Here is a 23,625-nt window from a genome sequence, read left to right as displayed (position 1 = left end):
CAGCCAGTGAGACAGCCAGCCAGCTAGCCAGCCAGTCAGTCACAGTCAGTGAGTCAGTCATTCAGTTAGTGAGTCAGTCTGTCTTGCCTTGTCTTGTCTGCCTACGATGTTGTGAAAGCGGAAGAACACAATCGTGATATTAAACAGCTCACGCCAGCTCTAGCTAACGCTTCAGTGCACGAGTGAAAGCAATTTGCAGTAGCCAGAGTTAACGTACTTACCACAGTCCCTGTAAGCCACGCAGTAGGCGTCCCACCTCTGGGCTTTCCCTACCTTGCATGCGCACCTAAACTTTGTTTTCTCGCATTGCCATGCGGTAACTCCAGGACACAATGCTCCAGGGATGTAAGCACCACGTCTGCACCAAAACATGTATTCGGTGTTTCTGCACGCTGAAGTAATGAGAAAAGCATAAATCACAATATGGCGGCGTGTCGGCTTTTATAAGTGATGGTAGCCTGCGAAAATAAATTGCTGAAGGGTCTAATGCCCGAAAAACATAAATATTTTGCTAAGGCAGCAGCGAGTAAGAAATGTGAAGACCAAAAACCCACAAAGCTGGGAAAACGTATACAAGTGTCAAGTCAGGCGTAGTGACTGCAGGTTTATTGAGCTGGTAAGAATAAGGAGATCCGAGGTACCCGCTATATTGTTGACCACAACCTTTCATTTTCTTTTACGTAATTACTTCTACCCTTCAATTAAGCATAAGAATTATTTCTCTTGATTCTTGGATTCTTACTGTGTTTGTTTACACGTTGAAAGCTGGCATCATGCTATGCGAAGTAAGAAGATACGATATACGCGCAACGTATGAACATCCAATCATATATTTAGCACAAATTGCAAGCCTAAACATCTTATGCAGTATGTACATGCAAAAATATACCTGTACACAAGAAGGAGAGATGACGCACAAAACAAAACACATTGCCACATTTACGACCATGAAATTGAAATGTAAATGAACCTCAATAATTTCACTCGTAAAATATATATCTAACGCAAGGCTTACTAGGGGGTCAAACTCACTGAAATCAGACCTAGCGAGGCTCACCCGAGCTCAAACTCGCCATAAGGACAATCAGCATGTACTCAATGCTATTCTGACACACCAGTTGGTCCGAGTCTTGCTTAAACTTAGTCCGACAGCTCATGTGTAAGTACGCGGAACTTTGGTTACTAAAGCTACTCAATGACAGTAACTAAAAACAAGCAACACAATGATGGAGTTTTATACATTCGTATGATCATTGCGTCTCTTTATCACGGGATTTAAAACGGGACCAAACCGTCAGCAGGGTTGCTGTAACCGTGAAGCCAGTCGTGTGTTCGCGTCGGCAGACTCGTAGATTTGCGCTACAACAACGCCTAAGACCCCATACATGCTGACTGTATGCAATAGCTGCATTCGCCCAGCGAATTATGAGGTGAACGTTCCGTCGCTAACCGAGATGTCATAGGTTCATTTACCAACTGCAGTGGCTATATACTGTGCAGGTGGAATGCAAACACTTTCGGTATTTACATTTCCGTCCGCGTAAGAAAACAGCTGTGTCATCATATGCGACTCTTTAGTACCGCAAAGCCAGTTCATGCAGCAGAAAACTGCTGCTTGCCATCTTTCTCGTTCCGTATTCATTTGCGCCGATATTCGTCCGAGAACGTATTCCCCACAGTTCGTGCCCTGTTCCTTAAGTACACGCTTTAGCTGTCATTATTCAGAAACGCCCATTCTGAAAGCGTAGTGGGGACACGTTTATTTGTCTATCAGAACGGTGTAGCGTTTATCTGCTGTTGCTTATTTGTATTTATCTGAGCACGATCTATCGCACGACTACAAGTAATTCGTTATCGCGCTTTCACAAGAATCGCTGTGATATATGACGCCAACCGCAATAGCTTAGGCCCTCTGAGAGGTTACCAGGTAAGCACATGTGCAGTCTGCTACTAGACTGGCTCATTCTGCGGAACGGATGTTTGCGTGATCCTATAACCACTCTCTTTGCAAATATCAGCAAATTGCTTAGACCATAATGCCTGGTACCGGCCAAAAACCGAGCATAAAGGAATTATGTAAAGACATGGAAAATAAACGATGAACGATGAAAATAAACTTCTAAGTGATGAGACTGGAACATTAAGCAAAATAACAGTTTTATTTGTTTTGTAATTATCTTTCGTACTTTTATTATATATACCCGAAATATTGGTCTTGGAACATTTTAGTGTTCCTTTATTGTGCCTATAGATGCCTGTTTCGAAGTAGGTGCCTGTATTGAATTTTCAGGATAGAAAAATGCCTTTTCCCCTGTTTCGCACTACCTTCATCTTGTTTATAATGCTATCACCCGCTGGGGAACTTCACATAAGGCAGCGGAATATTCAACGAACAATGCCGGTGTAAGGGCTGTTGTTAGCAGTTTTGTATGAGACGAGAGTGTCGCTGTAAGAAGGCCTCAAACTGCTCTACGGGACCAAACAGATGAAGGTGGCTTAGCGTAGTTGTGCGCTAACTTCAGGTTTTTTTGCAGAGATTATCGAAAAAGTGGAGTGCTCGGGCGCAACTGTGACCTGCAACGTGGGGCTCATTTTCCACGTTCAGTAAAGGTCCGTCCCAATCCGAATTGTAACAGCTGCTAAAAGGTGGTTCGCAACATCAACCCATCTTGAACGAAAACCTCAGACTTTCATTACTGAAAGAACTGTCGAAGGCTCTGAATGGAGAATATTCCGCAATTCCAGAGGAAACAAGACCATTCCACGTTGGGAATTACGAGCATGTGCCACTAATTTCGGTGGATGTTGAGTGTGTTCCTTTACTGCATGCAAACTTATACTCAGTAAAAATGCACAACATGAACCAATAAATTTCTTAAATGGTGCTTCTTTGTCCCTAAATGCACAACTTTTTTATACTTGTGTCTAGTTATGCTATCTTTCATATAAATCATGTAACTTGCACATCGTCCATCGCTCCATTCTATCGGCAAAAACATGAATGCATAATATTAGAGCTTAGTCGGCTGTGTTCTTTATAAAATCATAATTTATCCCCACATGAATAGCGGTAGTTCTTAAATTGAACCTATACATGGCGAAATCAGTCTTTGGCGTCCATATAAGTCATAAATTGCAGGTTTATTGTTTGTTATTGAACCTAAAAGAGCATTTGTAGTGCCTAGACATGAAATCTCTGATGATGAGTCAACCAGGCATCCAAACCAGACGACAAAAGATGGTTGAGACTGCAGAGATGAATCAAATGGAGAATCTACTACGTCAGTGCAGCCTCAATGGTGTCAGATTGTAGTGACGCTGAATACCACACTACAGGAAGACTGCGTATCAAGAAACTAACTCCTTATTGGGCAAACTTGTGCCTCTAAAACGAAGTGACTTTCAAAGCACAACTACAGCGGCGAGCACAGTCGATAACTGCCGAACATATGATCTGCGAATCAAGCGCGTCGGCTTTTATGCGAGACTCCTCGAAGGTTCTATAATCGCGGACAACTTTCTGTGGCTATGAAGGGAAAGCTACGGAGGCAAAGCGCGTAGAAGTGACAGCGCTTCTGAAAAGAGTACCTTGTTTTAATCCTCGTAAGTTTAGGCTGGGGAAGACGAAACATAAGCACCCTATTAGCAACAGTTAGACAAGAAAGAACACACCACGAAGAGTAGAGGTTTAGTTATTTTGCGGCTTTTCCTTTCCGCGTCTGTCGCACATGGAAGCCGCGTCGATTCAGCCTCTGTTCACTCAAATCACTGTCAAACACTGCCGGACGACTTGGCGCGGTAACACAGATGCAGCTGTCGCACGCCCGTAAGTTTCCCTTCATAGCCACAGGAAGTTGTACGCGAGGTTAACGCAATCGCTCGTGCTCGTGCACCTTCCAAAAATGACAACCCTATTCGTGTCGCGCCTACAACCTCATCAAATTATTTTCGGCGAGAACATATACTCCAGATAGAATCAGCAATAACATTCGCGTGGGTTCCAAAGAATGCCTACACCTCTTGCGATAAGCGACAACATAAGTTGCAAGCGGATGAAATGGAGTCCCTGGAAAACGTTTAAATCAGTACGGGCAACGATGGCCCCCCTCTCATATACCGTCGTTCCGATGCTAAAACACATGAGTAAAGAGAAATGCTTGCTCCCCGTAATGAAGAGTAAATGTAAGCATGGAGCGGCTAACAGCAAGGAGATCGGTTGTAGATGATACCAGCCACATTCTTGAAATTAGTGTAGTCCACGATCATAATGGCACACCCCCGCACACCACAGTGCAGCACGCCATACTGCGCATTGGTCCATATGGACGCAATAATTTCCTGCCACAGACACAACCTCATTGTAATCTCGTCTCGGTCAAACAGCCATTCTCGGTGCGCCAGACACTGCTGCTTGGACACGTTTTTCTTTTGTTTTTCTTTTGTACGCACAATAAAATAACCGTGGACTTTACGTGCTAAAACCACAATATAATTACTAGGCTGGTTACCCAAAAGCGGGAACAGGGAAAGACGTCACACCTAATCTCACGATCACCATCGACATTAATGCGAATAGCGATCCAGCAATGAACATATACGCCATATTTCTGAAGTCACATCGATTTAACGCGTGTAGTGGTAACAGACTTCCGTTTCTTCGACTATATGCCCATACCCTGATGTCGTCTCACTTTCTTAGGGCACTCGCTTGCCAAGGTCACCCATCAGCATGGAGGCTTGACGACGACTGTATGACGCCGATGCAGCGACGATGTAGTGACGAAGATGGAATGATATTGATCGAACACAAAAACCAAATAACAAAAGGCTTATATATTAGGTGAGCTGCTAGAACTGAGGTTTTGGAACGGGGCTACGGCGGATATCCAACTTCTTGAATGTCTGATCAGTATTTATCCAGAAGCACGAAGGAAAAGTTGCTCGCCTATTCTCATTCAAGGAAGTCGCACAAGGCAGTGTCTTAGGTCCGTTTCTCTTTAAATGCGTAATGTCGGATTTAGAGCGGAGATTTCCAACTGCGCTACACTACTCTACACCTGTGCATGGTGTTTGTATTTGGGCCTCTGGTTAAAGTACCGCACTTGTTCAATCAACTTTGCAGGAAAGCCTAAATATTTCGGAAAAATTCTTAAAGAAAAGAAGAATGGAACTGTTGTACATTAAGACGGCTATACTGCCTTTCACCGGAGGATATCTAAAGGGTGTTCAGCTGCGTCTTGAGGTACAGCCTTTTCACATATTAAGACAACACAATTTTCTACAGAGTCTTCTGTAGACAAAATCTTTACAGCTGCCTTTGTCATTCCAGAATAGCACCAAATACAGACGTTTAAACTAACTCCCACGACATCATCAGCAGCAGCAGAAATTCTTGCAATATTGCATTTGTTGCAATACATAAATTCAATGCAAAAAGCGGAACAGCGGGCCATCCTTTGATTAACAGGTAGCTTTGTTTCCACTTCATAGTGACGTCATAAATTCGCAAAACATAGCGTTAGTTTAGGAGACACTAAACAAACTCAATAAAGCAAATGAATGGAATCGCACAGTGTTCTTCCAATGGGTACCTGGTCACTGCGATATCCGCGGAAATGTTTAAGCAGGCAAGGCAGCTGGAGAATGACATGTAATAACGCCACAAATGGTCTCCCTCTAACGCGAGGCGAATCGCGCCACATACAAAGACAGATAGTACCCATTGGTTCCAAAGCGAGGTGGTTTGATCAGAACTCGAAAGCGTGACATTTATTTCACATTGACGCATCACATCAATTTAAAATTCCGTCCACTTATGATACAAACAGACCCTTTGAAACCCTCATTCATTTGTCTGCGGCTCTGTACCGCTTACACAAAGCACATTCTACATAAAATCTCAAAAGCTGAGAGTCCAGAATGCACTTGTGGCCTCACGGAAGAGGATGTACAGCATGTTCAGGTATATAGTTCGCGACATGACACAGGCAGGCAACGCTTAACACGTGATATAGTGACATTAGGCCACAGGCCCTTCAGCCTCTAGCAGAACTTAGCTCCATGGCCTAATGCGGCTTTGGCCAATTCAATGCCTGGAATAATTTACCTTCATTTGAATCTAATCCGTGCTTTCTTATGTGCCCTGATTTTAGTGTAGCGATGTGACCTGAAATTTGTGTTCGCTTTAGTGCACTTATATGAGACTGGACGTTGCGTTGGTGTGCTTCTGAGTTTACTTTCACTTTTCGTGAAGCATTAGTGCACTTACGTGACTGGACTTCGCGTTACTACAATTTTCAGTTGATTATTAGATTTATTGCGTTAGGGTTAATTATTTTTAATGCTCTACGAGAAAAGGAGTATACGAGGTCAAGTAAAGGCAACACCTCCTTCATCATCATCATCATCATCATCATTATGATTACGCCCACTGCAGGGCAGAGGCCTCTCCCAAACTTCTCTAACTACCCCGCTCATGTACTAATTCTGCCGATGTTGTTCCTGCAAACTTCTTCATCATATCCGCCCACCAAACTTTCTGCCGCCCCCTGCTACGTTTCCTTTCCCTCGGAATCCAGTCCGTAACCCTTAATGAGCATCAGTTACCTTCTCTCCTCATAACATGTTCTGCCCATGCCCATTCTTTCTTGATTTCAACTAAGATGTCATTAACTCGCGTTTGTTCCCTCACCCAATCTGCTCTTTTCTTATCCCTTAACATTACACCCACCATTCTTCTTTCCATAGGTCGTTGCCTCATCCTCAATTTAAGAAGAACCCTTTTCGTAAGACTCCAGGTTTCTGCCCCGTCCGTTAGTACTGGTAAGACACATCTGTTATACACTTTTCTCTTAAGGGATAATGACAACCAGCTGTTCATGATCTGATAATGCCTGACAAACGCACCACAGCCCATTCTCATTCTTCTGTTTATTTCCGTCTCATGAGCCGGATCCGCGGTCACTACCTGCCGTAAGTAGATGTATTTCCTTACCACTTCCAGTGCCTCGCTACCTATCGAAAACTGCTGTTCTCTTCCGAGACTGTTAAACATTACTTTTGTTTTCTGCAGATTAATTTTTAGACCCACTCTTCTGCTTTGTCTCTCCAGGTCAGAGACCATGTATTGCAACTGGCCTCCTGAGCTACTAAGCAAGGCAATATCATCAGCGAATCGCAAGTTACTAAAGCATTCTCCAATAACTCTTATCCCAAATTCATCCCATTCCAGGTCTCAGAATACCTCCTGTACACACGCTATGAATAGCGTTGTACAGATCGTATCTCCCTGCCTGACGCCTTTCTTTATTGGGATTTTGTTGGTTTCTTTGTGGAGGACTACGGTGGCTGTGGAGCCGCTATAGATATATTTCAGTATTTTCACATACGGCTCGTCTACACCCTGATTCCGTAATGCCTCCATGACTGCTGAGGTTTCGACTGAATCAAACGCTTTCTCGTAATCAATGAAAGCTATATGTAAGGGTTGGTTATATTCTGCACATTTCTCTATCACTTGATTGACAGTGTGAATATGGTCTATTGTTGAGTAGCCTTTACGGAATCCTGCCTGGGCCTTTTGGTTGACAGAAGTCTAAGGTGTTCCTGATTCTATTTGCGATTACCTTAGTAAATACTTTGTAGGCAACGGACAGTAAGCTGATCGGTCTATAACTTTTGAAGTCTTTGGCGTCCCCTTTCTAATGGATTATGATTATGTCAGCGTTCTTCTAAGATTCCGGTACGCTCGAGGTCATGAGGCATTGCGTATAGAGGGTGGCCAGTTTTTCTAAAGCAATCTGCCCACCATCCTTCAACAAATCTGCTGTTACCTGATCCTCCCCATCTGTCTTCCCCCTTTGCATAGCTACCAAGGCTTTGTTTACTTTTTCCGGCATTACTTGTGGCATTTCAAATTACTCTATACTATTCTCTCTTCCATTATCGTCATGGGCGCCACTGGTACTGTATAAATCTCTACAGAACTCCTCAGCCACTTGAGCTATCTCATCCATAATAGTAATAATATTGCGGGCTTTGTCTTTTAACCCATACACGTCTCGCCTATTCATTGATTCTCCTTAGTACCATATAATAAAAATGCGCATAATGAAGATGGCAAGTCAGCAGAGAGATGCCGATTATTGAAATATGTCGTTGTAATAACCATGACAACATGAAGGCGACAACATGATGACGATGAGATGAAGAAGCGGGTATGGCGACGATGTCACAAACGAGACGGTATGACGGCGATAGTAAAACCAAGGGTTTGTGACAATGACCCAATGACAACAATACAATGACAACTACGCCATAATCGCGAATGAATGATGAAACTAATATTACCTTATAATTATGAAAAAGAAAGGACATTGGTGGATCGAGGTAGGCGTGATGACAATAGGATGACGTTACCCAAGTGATGACGATGGTGATAGTCAGCGCGACCGTGGTGGCATAACGATAACGCCATGACGACGACGGCATGATGACAGTCGGTTGTCGAAGTTACCGTGATGACGATGGAATGACCACGTCGGCATTCTGACGACGGTGTGACCGCGAATGCACGAAGACGACTGTATGGCGACGATGCAGTGACGGCATGATGACCATGGGATAGCCACGAGCCTATGATGATGATAACTTGACAATGACCGCATCACGAAACTTGTAGACAACGATGGCGGTACGGCGATGGCGTGACGAAAGTCGGACAACGAAACTGGAGTGACGCTGATGGCACAACGACGGTATGCCAGGAAGAGGATGAATGAGTGGTAATTACTATGATGCCACAAGCGAGGCGGTATGGCGACAGTATGACAAAGGATTCATGATAGCGTCTATGTGACGAAGACAAAATGATGACGAGGGCATTATCACGATTGAATGACGACAACATGAGAAGGTTAAATTGAAGAACGAATCATGTCGATATAGTGACGAAGACATGACAACGATGGGATGATGCTGCTCAAGTGATGACGACTATGAAACGAGAGGTTGAAAACGATGACATAATGACAATGGCGTAGATGACAACAGCACAAGAGTCGGATGTATACGTTATAGCGATTACGATGAAATGGACCGCGATGGTATCCCTACGGCGTTATGACAACAAATGAGTGACGATGACTGCATGATGTTGATACAGTGATGACGGCGTCATGGCAACGGCGTCACGACAATGGGATAACGGAGAGTTTTTGATGAGAATGACGTGACGAGGACTGTATTACGGAAGCTGTATGACGAATATGGTGTGATGAGGACGGCATGATGAAAGTCGGATGTCAAAGTTACAATGATGATGATGGAACACCACCGCGGAATCCCTACGACAGTAGGACAACGAATGCGTAAAGACGACTACATGACGACGACGCCATGACACCGGCATGACGAGATTGGGGTGACGATAGTGCGTGATGACAATAGAGCGATAATGGGTTTATCGAGAAACATGCAGGACGACGACTGTGTGACGAACGCGGCATGTCGAGAGTCGGATGAGAAAACTACAGTGACAATGATGATATAACCATGATGACATTGTCTGAAAAATGAGTCATGACAGGGACTGTCTAACGATGACGTCTTGACAAAGGTAGCATAGCCACGATTAAATCCCGCCAGTATGACTACAATACACTTATGAAAGAAGATTGACGTCGACAAAACGACTAACGTGGTACGAAGACCACGAGACGACGACCGTGCGATCAGGTTAGTGAGGTGATGACACGAATATAGCGACCGCATCGTGACGATGGCATGACGACTGTGAAGCAACGATGTCATGTTGACGATGGCATGACACGAGTCGGATGACAAGGCTCTAATGGCGGCAATGCAACGACCACGATGGCGTGATGATCCCGAACACATACCTAGTAGACTAATCTTTAGACAACTTCGACCCCTGGATAGGAGTACAAGGCACCACAATGAAAGAATGGCGAGAGTCAGATCACTAGGCTGGAATGATGATCACTGAATGACCACGATGGTATAAATAAGGCGGTGTAAGAACAAATGCCTGCTAACTGTGAGGCGGTGACGGCATGACGAATGTCGGATGAAAAAGCTTTAATGACGATGCAACCAACCACTAGCCCATGCCTAGTGATTCAATCAGACAACTTGGGCCACTGGTTCGTAGTGGAAGGCATGACGACGACGGCATGAGAAAAGTAATTGATTACGTAGCTAGGATGATGACAATGCAACGACCACGACGACACTACTACGCGACGCGTAAACAGAGGAGCCCAAAGAGGTAGGCAACTTGACCCACTAGACAGACAGACAGATACGTGTATGTGTCCGAATCGAACAGAACGCTACACAGAGGAATCTCTATCTTATGAATTCCGGTTGCACAGATCTGCTTGGTACAGAGAATTGGAATACAGCTGTGCATACCCTCGGAAGTACATGTTGCTTGACTAGTCAGTTTATATCGCTCAGTAGACCATAAATATGATCGCTTAGCGAAGACGATGAAGGAAATAACAAGGGGAGCGCCAACTTTCGTCTGCTTATTCTAAATCGTATATCAGCCAACATATGCATGCAAGCGAATGCGTAACATGTAGAACAGCTTCAATCGCGCAACACCCCAATCACAGCCGGCCATCACAAAACCTTCTTCTTACCAAAGTAAAACTGATGTGTCGCTAATACAAGACGAGCCTCTCTCCTTAATGCAATATGCCTTTAACAATGCACTTGCCGTGGTGTCCCTGCTCTTACCTAGATTCCGTATCTTGTCCAATCGTGGCTTACATAGATGTAAATTGCAGTCCTTGGGCAAATGTGCTTCGCCTTTACCGTTCCGTGACAGCTCATGTACCCAAACACGCTCTTTTATGTATCGCCCTGTCTGGCCGATATATCTCTTGCGGCAAGACAGCAGAAACTCACACAGGACTCCGGTAGCACGTTTTGTGTACGCTTGGCATGTATTTTACAACAACCAGTTTCTTGCTCCCATCAGAAAAAATGCGTGTACGCAGCTGGTCGAGCTTGCACGGGGCAGAGAATACGACTGGCACCTCATGTCTGTCTGCAACATTCTTTAAGCTGTGGGTTACACGGTGCATATAGGGTGAGACCTCCGGCCTCACCGTTGGTGCATCCCTTGTTGCCTTCCTTCTTCCCTCGTTTGCGCTGAGCGATCATATTTATGGTCTGCTGAGCAATATGCACACCTTACCAGCTTGTGCCACCGATTTTCGGCTCCTATAGTAGCCATGGTACTAACTGTCGGCCCGGGGTTTCTCCAACGAAGCACCGTGTCTCTCACATCGCATGAAAATGTATCCGTGAGTCAATTGACAGGCCGTCTGCCGAGAAGCTGCCGCGACACGCTAATCACACAGAAGCACAACTAGGACACACATACGCACCAAGACTACTCCGTGGTCCAGACGCAGGAACAACGTGCTGCAGCATGTGTGGTGCACGCTGCAGCACAACGCCGGGTGCGTACAGACGCGGCGATGCGGAAGCAGGAGGCCGAGGCTAAGCGACATCACTGACAAAACCCTGTAGTTGGAAAGCACGAAGCGAACGCACATCGTGCCCGACACAAGGAGACACAAGGAGACAATGTCGACAAGAACCTATAGTTCTATCCCATGCTACTCGTGGTCGCCGAGCTTTTTCTGTCCATATGTGTCTGCACAGCTCACGTCACGCGCGTTTCTTAGCCAGCGTATGCTGTCTGTGGTTCATGCTGAAACTAAAGCTGCGAGCGTTCCTTCGCGTAATATTCTCTCATGTTGCTATCAGATTCATCCTTTCGCTCTTGTGGCAATATTGTGATTTTTTTATGATTAAGTCAATGAAATTGTCCAGTGGCTCGATTCCAAGTCAGGAAATCTAGCAGAGATGCCTGTTACGTTCGACCTACGGGGGCTAGGGACCTTCGGGGAAGCGACAGTCGAAAACTGCGCGGCCCGCTGCGGCGACTCGTTTTGTAAGGACGACAATACGCCTCGTCAACAACCCGTTCGCGCCGGCATGTCTGCTGCGGCGACTCGCTTTGTAAGGACGACCATGCGCGGCTTCCCCAGCCGTGCTGCGCCGGGATGTCTAGACGCGGTCGGCGGACCAAGTATTGTTAGTGAATTCGCCGTCACTGTCACGGTTTGTTTGAAGTGGGGGAACTCCTGGAGCAAGATGCTTTGCGGCGCCGTCTCACGCACCTTAGAAGTCGTCAGTCAATAGAGAGATGCGGCGGCCACTGTCTGCGGGGTCAACTCAGGGATCCAGAGGCGCCTGCCCGGGGCAGGACCCTTGTCCGCGAGAACCTTCTCACGTCGGTGTGCTCAGTGAAACCTGTGCGGAAGTGAGTGTGTAAACCCTCCCCCTCAAGGGCGGGTCGGCGACGATGACTTTGGACGCCCCATCGGTCGAAGGTTGAACGACCGTTTTCCCTTACCTATGGATCTAGGGCGGACAGAGCGTTTATAAGCAGCCATTGTCGGCTCTTCAGTGTGCATTCTTTTTCAGTCATGCTAGACTGATGAACTGTAAAGTTCTCATGTAGATACTGTAAATAAATCCCATATTCCTCGTTCTCGATGAGATCAAGTCTCTCCCTTCAACAACGTCCTCAGCGTGGATGAGTTGGATTAAGGCATGAGCCAGCTGCTATCTATTTCATGCCCGACCTCAACCCTTACAAGCCTCATCCGTTGCGCCGTTGATGCCTTTTCCCCGTAACTGCGTGCCAGATAATCAAATCGCAGTTTTGACACGGCAAATCCAAGAAATTATAAGAACTACGACATCATCATTCGTGAAAATGTGCGCCGATCCCCAAGACGTCCACTAAAGAAGTCGCAGTTTCGCCCGAAAGGCGAAGCATTGATTGCGATAGCAAATTAGTAGACTCCTACACAAATTGAGGGTAGTAGCTTTTATCGACCATATAAACGTGGAAGTATTCGCTTACTAACGGAATTCACATGTAGCGCGCACAAGCAAACACGAACACGTCACACTACACTTGATGAGCGCGGACAGTCGCTGCCAAAGCGTTGGTGTGCGCACGCGCGGCAGCAGCAGCGAGCAAAGTGACATTCGTGCCGTCTATCGCCAGAACCGAAGTGCGGCGAGAACTCAGCGCGCACAAAGGTGTGAGCCGTCAGAAGATCCCTTCCAAGATAGCGCGCGCGCGACCGTCGGCGGCCGTGCAACGTACGCACATGTTAGCTGAGACGAAGCCGCCGCGTCTGATCCCTCCCACCCTCCCCCTTCCCTCGATTGTCAGTTCCCCTTGCACCCGGTCGCGTAATGCGCTGTTGCTGCCAGAGCACAACGCCGCCCTGCCCTCTATTGGCCTCGAGCTCCACCACTGGAAAATCTGGCGCCACCATCGGAGTGACGTGCTAGGAGGGATCACGTGGACATAGCGGCCGCGTCGGCTGCTTCGGGAGCGTCGAAGCGAGCTAAAAACGAGTTTGAATTCCCTCATACGCTGCGGTCCTCATTTAGTGGGGAAATTTTCCCGCTTCGAGTGTCTCCTTTAGAACGCTTGAAAGCACTACAATAGGTAGTGGCTGCCTTTGAAAGCGCGCAACATGGTAGGCTACTGCTCAGTGCCGCAGGGCCGGACGCACGTAACGGAGGCCGGTGTCAGCCTTATTCACACGTAGCCGCAGGACAAGAAGCTGCGTGAAGCTTGGCTCGCGAAGCATAAAACTGGCAAACAGTCATCGCCTACAACTCGGGTATGCAGCAAGTACAGACGCGAGCAAGATTCTGCTACGGCGCCGGGTCTGCGATGTTCGGAAAACGCGCACTGAGACGCTCGCCCGAGTGCGCTGCCCGACTAATGCCATGACGGTTTGATGTATGCACTTGTCGATGCTATAGATACTGGCAAGTTCAATGGAGTGGAAAGGCAGCGGTAAGAAGCACAATTAAATAAAAGTATGGCATACGGGCATGTTTGTGTTATGAATTAATGCACTGGATTAAAAAAAAGAAGCAGCAGGAAGTTGCACGCTGAGAACACCGATAAACATACACTGCGACGCAACTCGATATATAACATTGAAAAGTCAAAGAATTTAGAAGAAAAAAAAGATCGAATCGTCGCGACGGCACATCATAGTCCCTGTAGGCGTCGAAGTCTCTACAATTAAGTTATTTTTGAACAGCTCTGATAGCTCCCACGTAACAATGGTTGCTTGTATACTGTCAAATGCTCATATTCTGCGGCCTAAAGCTCATGGCACGGTGCGAGAACGCGCGCGCGGAGAATGCGAAACAGTGCGCGGACAAGGATGCAGACGCGCAGTCGGTCGCTGCGAATGTGCGCGATCGCTGCATTGAGGCTTCTTTCTATTACGCTCCATTTAGTTATACAAACACTATAAGAACATATTTCACATAGTTTGCTCTCAGCGTTTACCTACCTTTCACGCAAGAAGCCGGTTTGGGAGACTCCATCGCGGCGACCGCGCGCAGTGGCGTTCACTGTACGTATTCGGTAAAGAGATAGCGTCTGTAAACGATTGTGGGCTTTCAGTTTGCCCAAGATTATTATTTAGACAGTAAACAACTTCTCTCGTTTCGAATATACTTACAGAAATGTCCGGGAGAGCTCGCGCGTGGTGTTTTCAGTGAGCGCTGACAGCAAAACCTATGAGGAGCGCGCCGCGTGATCCCTCATACTATGCCAGCGAGGCGCTTCCGATAGATGTCGACTCCCTAACATCTCGCCGCCAATATCTCCCCTCAACTCACCGCTCCTCCGGGCTTGCGCGCAACTGAAGGCGGCGCATTTTCTCACGTTTTCTCCTCCCCGCGCTCCAGAGCGAGCCGCGATCGTTGCCTTCCCTCGCGTGTTTTACCTCGCACATACCGCAACGACGTGCGGCGACCGCAAAAATGCGCCTGCAGTGTCCATATACTAGCTATCGCAATATAATTCCGTCCGACGCGCCTCCTGCTAACCTCAGGTGAGGTGAGATGCGATAGAGAGCCGTGCGCAGTGACTCGGCCCCTGTCTCATCCCCAACTCTCTTACGCAGAGGTTGTATTTCACTGACTTCAACTGGAGCTTGAATCACCTTCGAATTTTTTTTAACGTGACTGCTCCGCGCATGCAAAAGTTTTGGATTTCTACGATGTCGCTCGGCGAATAACCCGTTAAAGTTTAGCGCTCGCTATTTTCTTTCGTACTACCTCATATTAATTATTTGTTTCTACATTGCGCTACCATGTACTCCTTAAACAAGTGACTTTCTCTTGCAGGAGCCGTGCTGCCATGAAAAAGACTTTACTATCCACGCAGTCGATCGTAACGTTGTCTTCGAAAGAGACACCATCCAGGATGGATTGCGTCATCCTCAGTCGCGCAACCGGAGCTCCGGCTTCTTATAACATAAATCAGGGCGAAATCATAATTTGAAACTCTGCCAGAAGGAGGGCGATCACCGGCCTCAGAAATACAATTGACGGTCTTGTCTAATGCGTTCACCTGCGCAGCCTACGACCAGGCATGGCGACATACAGGTGCCCAAATTGGCGAAGTGCCATCTGATTGCCGCGTGAATTTTATGATATCTCTTCGCAGGGCACGATGGGTGCTTCAACGAAATACCGCCTTTGCTTGGGGCAGAACAACGGTTACATGCGAGAGGGTCCCCGACCGTTGGCAATACGGAAGAGTTATTTGGCGTGCAATAGCACTGCTTTCAGGAGGTATTATGCTGAGGTTAATGAGTAGTGGCTGTCAGTTGGGATCTAAATGTAGTAGTGCATATTGAATCTGAGAGTGTCTATTTCGGGTATTCTCTGTGTTGTTTAATTGTTTCCGCAAATGTGGTAGACATCAGGTTGATGGTACATCTTCAAGGTAATTACCATTCACTTATCTTTGCCGTATGCCCGGTGTTCCGTTTTTGTTTAGGTATAGCAGCAAACCACTAGGAAAAACAGGCCTATGACAGTTTCACTACGTTCACTAGTTTCACTATTTTCACTACGTCACCAATTCGCTACACCGAGCAATCGCGCCTTCTTTCGTACTCCCACTCGGAAGAAGATTCCTAATAAATGCTGATTAGGTGCTGGTAAGAAAACAGCACTCACCTTGAACAATGCACCATTCGGCACATATTAGTAGGAAGATGATCCTTGCTTGATTGAATATGGTCATGCTTTTTGCAGAATATGATAGCTGCAGACATAAAAAAGGCAAAAACGTGTAAACATACAAAAGAGTGATATATCCCAAAATATATGTATGAGATAGGCAACGGATTTAAGATCACGAGTAATTGGGAGAGCGTAGACGCAGCTAATCATAAGAAAATTTCATGGAAGCAATACTGCGCCTTTTTGCGATCGAGTGCTTTGTTCACACCTATGATGTGAACGTCCTTATTCTTTTTTTTGTACGTTTTCGTCACTTTTTTCCTTTTCGAGCAAAATTTCCTTACACCAGTGCCAGGTAGCAAACAGTGGCTGAGGACTTCTACAGAGATTTACGGAATTACGGAATCAGGGTGTAGACGAGCCGCATGTAAAAATACCGAAAGATATCTATAGCGCCTCCACAGGCACCGTCGTCCTCCATAAAGAAAGCAGCAATGTCCCAATAATGAAATGCTTCAGGCAGGGAGATACGACATCTACAATGCTATTCACAGCGTGTTTACAGGAGGTATTCCGGGACCTGGATTGGGAAGAATTGGGGATAAGAGTTAATGGAGAATACCTTAGTAACGTGCGATTCGCTGATGATATTGCCTTGCTTAGTAAGTCAGGGGACCAATTGTAGTGCATGCTCACTGACCTGGAGAGGCAAAGCAGAAAGCTGGGTCTAAAAATGATTCTGCAGAAAACTAAGTTAATGTTTAACAGTCTCGGAAGAGAATCGCAGTTTACGATAGGTAGCGAGGCACTGGAAGATTTAAAGGAATATAGCTACTTAGGGCAATTAGTGACGGCGAATCCGGATCATGAGACTGAAATAATCAGAAGAATAAGACTGGTCTGGGGTGCGTTTGGTAGGCATTCCCAGATCATGAACAGCAGGTTACCACTATCGCTACAGAGAACAGTGTATAGCAGCTGTCTCTTACCAGTACTCACGTACGGGGTAGAAACCTGGAGGCTTCAGAAAAGGGCTCTACTTAACTTGAGGACGACTCAACGAGCTATGGAAAGAAGATTGATGGCATAACGTTACGGGATAAAACAGATTGGGTGAGAGAACAAACGCGAGGTAATGACATCTTAGTAGAAATCGAGAAAAAGAAATGGGCATGGGCAGGACATGTAATGAGGAGGGAAGATAACCGATAGTCATTAAGGGTCACTGTTATAACTGCAGTGTTCTTCTTATCATTTCTCAGCTGAAGTCTACAGCTACACGTGCCAATCTGGTTGCCTATCTTATGTTTTCTTACTTCGCTTCCCTTCCCCTCCTTCCCTAACCTGTCTTTATATTCCGACGTGCACTGCAAATAAACGCCCATTCTTCCAGCTTGTCAGCGTGTGTCTGCCTCGCCTGCGTCAAGCGCAGTGTCCGACTTACGATGTAACAGTTACGGACTGGATTCCAAGTGAAGGGAAGTGTAGCAGGGTGCGGCAGAAAGTTAGGTGGGCGGATGAGTTTAAGAAGTTTCATGGGGACAACGTCGCCACAATTAGTTCACAACTGGGGTAGTTGGACAGGTATGGGAGATGCGTTTGTCCTAAAGAGGGTATAACTGTGGATCATGACATCCTGCGAAATAAGTTAGAATGCTATGGTTTCCGAGGTCTAACTCTTCAATTTTTCCGCAGCTATCTCAATAACAGAAAACAACTACTTTCCATTGCAGATACCAAATCCGATGTTTCTTGCATTGTTACAGGGGTCCGACAAGGCTCAGTACTAGGGCCAATATTTTTTGTTTATTTGTAAACGATCTTCCTGATACCTTAGAAAACGTCTCTGCTGTGATGTATGCAGACGACACTGTTCTACTTTGTGCGCTAGACTCCACGGACAAAACATTTCAAGTGGCTAATAATGAACTTCGGAGTGTTAACCAGTGGTTCGCGTCAAATAAGCTAACTCTGAATATCAAGAAAACTAAATATATTCTCTTTACTTCGTGGAAAGCACCACTAAAAGACTGTCATTCGCTTTCTCTAAACCATAATATACTTGAGCGGGTGAGTTCAATTCTATACTTGGGTGTCACACCAGACGAGCATCTTCATTGGAAGCCTCACATTGCATTGCTGTGTAAAAAGTTGAGCAAGGCTTGTTTTATGCTGTATAAATGCCGTTATTACTTCGACTCTGCACCTCTGAGAACAATTTACTTTAGCATATTCCATAGCCATCTATACTACTGTATTGCATCTTGGGGTAATACGTACGTTTCATATGTTGAACCTATCGTACTTCTTCCGAAAAGGGCCTTGCGATTTATGACTTTTTCGGATTACAATGCTAAATCAATGCCGCTGTTTCAAAGTTTAAATATACTGCCTTTTAATTTATTACTGAATCTTAAAGCTATATTGCATACTCATAACAGCATAACCACTAACTGTCCTTTGAGTGTATCAAATATTTTACATTTCAGAAGCAATACACGCAGCGCACTTAAGGGAAATTTTCTCTTGCCAAAAATACACAATGTATATGGAAGGCGAAGGTTAAGCAACACTGGAGCACTCCTATGGGACAGCTTACCAACAGAATTAAAACAAGCAAAATGTTTTTCACTATCAGTGAAATCCCATTATCACTCATTACTATTATCTGCACAGTTTTCGTCTGAGTGGTGTACACATGTTTAACTTTTTCACTTGCAGTGCATAATTTATTAAATACAAATTCCTTTCTGTGGGTTTCTCGTAGCTAATACACGTACCCTGCCTTGTGTTTTAAATGAATGTTTATGTATATATGATTTATTTGTACTTCTTTGTATTGATGTTAAGATTGTGATAATAACTAGCATGGATCCCAACTAGCCTTGAGCTAGAGATTCAGATGTCCTGTACAACATTTCCTGTGTACTTTCCTATTTTAATTAAACTTCAATTTCGATTTCCAATTTCCTAGATAGGATGATGATGATGATTATGACGATGATGACGATGAAGTAGAAGAAGACCCACAGCTGCTCAGCAGGAACGCTGACATCGGATCGGATCGGAAAACATTTATTGGGCTCTAGAAAAGAGATCTTCGCGGCTTCAGACAGCCTCTTCCATCTTCTGATGGATTCTTCTGTCTGCAATCACAGGGTTGTTGCCCTAGTCCAAGGCTCCACTGAGTATGGCCAACCCGCGGGCTCGCTCTACTAGGCGCTTTTGGCCGTTCAAGCTTACGCTGGAAAGCATTCTCTACCACTGTTCCGCACTCGGGTTTTTAATTTTATAGATAGTTGGGGACTCAATATTTTGACAGGCCCATGATATGTGGTACAGATCTGGTTTCTCTCCGCACCATGGGCACTTAGCCTCATATTGTGTAGGGAAAATTTTATTCAGAAGGTTTAGATTCAGGAAAGTACCCGTCTGCAGTTGTCGCCATGCAACAGCATCCTCTCTGCTTAGATCCTTATCCGGGGGTGGGTACTACAATCTGACCCCTTTATAATAATTTAGGATATCTGAGTAGCCCATGGGTACTGACTCGGGTTCCTCAAGGCTGGATGTATCGGACGCCCGGTTGCTATGCCCTCGAGCTATCCTACATGGGTGCACACAAAGCTCCTGGCATTAGTGGAAGCGAGAACACTTCTACTAACGGTTTGTCCACTTGACTTCGTCACTTTTGGAGTCGATTAACGCATTCAGCGTGCGTTAATCTGTGCTGTTCAGACGAGCGAAAGGTGTACCATTCGCAGCTTGTGAAACATCCTAAACTTTCCAATCGACTTTGTAGTAATTGACACAATGATGCGCGGGTGTACACATGCGTGTGTTTCTCTATGTATATGAGCATTTGTAAGCAACAAACCTTTAGTCGTGAGTCAGCGCTCGTGTTACGTCTACCTTCCTTGTCCGTCTCTGATATGCTCACGCTGTAAGTAAGAATGGAGTATTTTATTATAATTTTTTTACAAAACCTTAAAATTACTCTAAATGTATGTGGTGTTCAATATTTCCACATTTCAAAGTTTGCATGCACCTTGGGGGACGTCTTCTGGCTACCAGAAAGAATATTGTTCATATTGGATGAGTGGATTGAGCCTAATTTTTTTCTGCCATAATTTCTACCGCACTTAAAAAGTTACACAAAAAACGGTGTTTTCCCCTAGAAACTGCGTTTATTTCAAACACGTGGTCTTTACTGCTAATGTGTGATCATGTGCCTAATTTTTCGCTATGGCCAGACATGTTCGGTTACAGAGCTGCTTCTTCACGTTCATTCTTTCAAAAACGACATCAAGCTCTTCTAAGCTTCACAGTATCACATCTCAAGCACAAAAATGGATGTGGAGCTTCAAGTGGTTGTTTCTGTCGCCAGAACGACTCAGATTGAAATTCGGCATTCATATTTAAGAAATTTACAATGTGACCCTAACGCGAAACTACAGAATACTTCTTGCATAAAAGAAAACAGCTTTTGCAGCAGCAACCAGTTAGTTCTTCTGAGTAAGCACGTTCTGGCCAGCATTGACAAAAACAAATGAAAAGTCCGAATGTATGCTTTTCAATGGCAAGCAAATACCCACAGAGCACATTACTTGCCATTCTATTTAGTTCCCATCATTACCGGTGCTGTCCTTTTTCTCTTAGACTACATGCTAGAAATTCAAATTTAACTTGGAGGGCAGCTGCAACTGATTAGGTTGTAAAATTTTTAATGTCAAAACTCCCACCAATTTATGCTCGCTTGCAGAAATTTTATAATTTGGCCGAGACCGACTGAAATTAGGGGTTCATGAAACATGAATATTGGACGCATTGTTATCTATTTCGTCACCGACAGTACGGAACATCTCAATGGAGTCGTTTCTAAACATCTTGTGTCAAACAATGATACGGAAATTTGATTCCTCAATTTCAGGAAAACGGCAGCTCACCCTTTGTGCACCAGCCTCGTACGCACGCAAAAGGAATCTTCCAAAATTCTCCCAAATTGGTCAGCTCTGTCAGCCTCCTGACGACTCACCATTAACGAGAATCAGGGGTTATATTAGGTAGGGCCACAGATATAAAAGTCTACCGTTGTGAAATTGAGGACTTCTGAGAAAGATGAAGTGAAACTCGCATCTCAGGGAAAGTAAAAAAAAGATTGAAGAACTTCGTTGTCAACTAGGCAACCGATCTGACATTTCTAAATATCGTGCTTCGAGTCAATGTCCTGTGTTTTTGTCTTTGTTCGTGCACATTGCTTGTCACTGCTACAGCAAGCTAAGACTCTTATCGCTCTTAGAAACTCGCGCAAAACAGACATGCCTCGGATAAGCTTGGCTCGTTTATTTGTCACTGTTAACGACATGTCACGAATATAACACTTGCTACTTTTATGACACCAAAGCTGGTAAAGGGAATGCGACAATCGTTCTCGTTCGGCTGTGGAGAAAGCCGACAGCCACGTGTGCGGCGGGGTCGGTGTCTAGTGTCAGTCAAATAACAGGCAGCAACAATGTCCGAGTCCAAGTCCTGCAGTTATACGTCCAAGGCATTGGTGAGCAAGCGCAACCCAACACCGTTGTCGCTGGTCAACTATCACACAAGCAACTTGCAACACTCAGTGCTTACTAGTCCAGGCTGAAGAATTCAATCAACTGCTTGCGGTCTGTGAAGAAGTGAATGGTCGGCCCCATATGTAGGTCCGAAACGAGAACGCTTCGAACGCTAAGCCAAGAGCCTCCTATTTCTGCTGCGTGTAATTTGGCTAGGCTGCAATTAGGACACGTCAATAAAAGCCTATCGGTCTTCCTACACTATCCCCTATGTCGTTAAAAAAAACCACCTGATTCCTGCCAGGGAAGCATCACACTGTAAGCTAAGCGCTTTAGTGGGGTAATAATCCGCAAGAAAATTCGCTTTTTCCAGAAGGCCCTTCCCGTCTTGGAAAGTCTGCTGTCGTCTCCGTCCCCAATTCAAACGTGCACGTAGTAGCTAAGACAAGCAAGCCATCACTGCGGATGAGTTCAGACTGAACTTGTCGTAATAGGTAACTAGGTCCAGAAACAATTTCACTTAAGGTACGTTCTGACGTGGTGGTACTTCAACGATCCCATCGAGGTTTTCAGTCTCCCGTCGCATCCCACTTCCGTCGCATGTCACCCATTCGGCGACCTAAAATATTCACATGCTTCTGCCGAAGCTTCGATTTTTAAGTTGCCATCGCACTCGACATTATCGGAAGCTCCGCACCACTTTGCGGAGAGTTGTTCCGTCATCGCACTATTCAGAGATAACGTCGTCACTGTTGGATTCCCGATAGTCGTTCCGGGTTTGTTTCCGTACGCTGCTAGAAAAAAATGTTGCCCAAGAAACACCAAGAGATGCCGGTAAACCAGACAAGGCCTTTGGGCGTGGCAGCCGTTGTCATCATACAGCCGTCGCCATGCCATCATTTACATGGCCGACCCTAGCGACCGAGTATCATAGAAAAGAGGAACAATCCCAAAGACGATGTATGTCGCATGTAGCCGAAGCAATGGAAATTTCAGAATCACCGCTACAGATTATAAATAAAGATTTCTGCAGCAATATGGTGTGCCGCTCCATTGCTTGAATGCTCATCTTATTGCCTTGTACATAATTAGAAGGGTTCTGCCGGAAGTTATTTATTTTTACTATAGGCTGCAAATACTCCACGATTGCAAACATCCGCTAACTGCTAAGCGTAAGACAAAAGTTCAATTGTATTTTTATTGTTCCATTTTTTTCATAGTGCGGCTTCATGGTGTCTACATCTAGTTGTCTGCTTACTGTAAACGAATATGAAGTCGATGGGTTGCAGCCGGTATCACCGTATACCTGAACATATGTGGAGATTGGCCACAGCGGCGCGCCAATACATAGATGAAAGTGAAGCGTTTTCTGTAGCAGCAGCCAGAGGCGCCCCGTGGTAAAGTCGAGAGTTGTTTCCGGTCGGTCTAGCAACGGGCGTCCGCTACGCGCTTGAATGTAATACGATAACGTTAAGGGCCCCATGCTGCAGAAAATCCGACGTCGGCGTACAGCGTCGACCATTGTATCGGCAAAAACAATTGCGAACCATGCAAATTCAACCACGCATACCTAACCGCGCAGAACCTCCGTGTAGCGCAAAGAATTTACTGCACTAACTGAATTGTTCAAAGTAAAATGCGCTAGAACATTAAAATACAACTCGCACACAACCTACAGACATGATAGCGTCGGGTTGGAATTCGAATATACGAGAAAACATAATTACGTTACGCGTAAACTGAAACACAAACCCCTTTTCTAGCATTTCTACCATCCATAGACCAGTCACGACGTCCGAAATTCGCGCGCGCCGGCGCACGCACGTATCGGAGGCCACGGAGCGGCGCTCCTGGCTCATTGCAACACCTCCGCGTTGCGCTCGTCTCCACAGCATCGCGGCACACGTAAGAAGCTGCGTTTCTATCAGAAGCTCGTCTTCGTGCA

At 45.5% G+C, this 23,625-nt stretch overlaps 1 protein-coding gene across 1 annotated transcript in view; it reads right to left on the bottom strand.

The window, feature by feature from the left end:
* LOC142586849 (uncharacterized) overlaps positions 1 to 20,039 on the bottom strand; it is a 513,536-nt gene extending 493,497 nt beyond the window's left edge. The window contains exon 1 of the mRNA XM_075697720.1: positions 20,006 to 20,039. The gene's annotated coding sequence lies outside the window, so the exon portion shown is untranslated. The remainder of the gene's footprint in view (positions 1 to 20,005) is intronic.
* Positions 20,040 to 23,625: the final 3,586 nt, after the last annotated feature.

This window comes from Dermacentor variabilis, chromosome 7, assembly GCF_050947875.1.
Source record: "Dermacentor variabilis isolate Ectoservices chromosome 7, ASM5094787v1, whole genome shotgun sequence".
NCBI classification, from domain to species: Eukaryota; Metazoa; Arthropoda; class Arachnida; order Ixodida; family Ixodidae; genus Dermacentor; species Dermacentor variabilis.
Note: the sequence above shows the minus strand (reverse complement) of the source record. Positions and strands in the feature narration are given on the sequence as shown.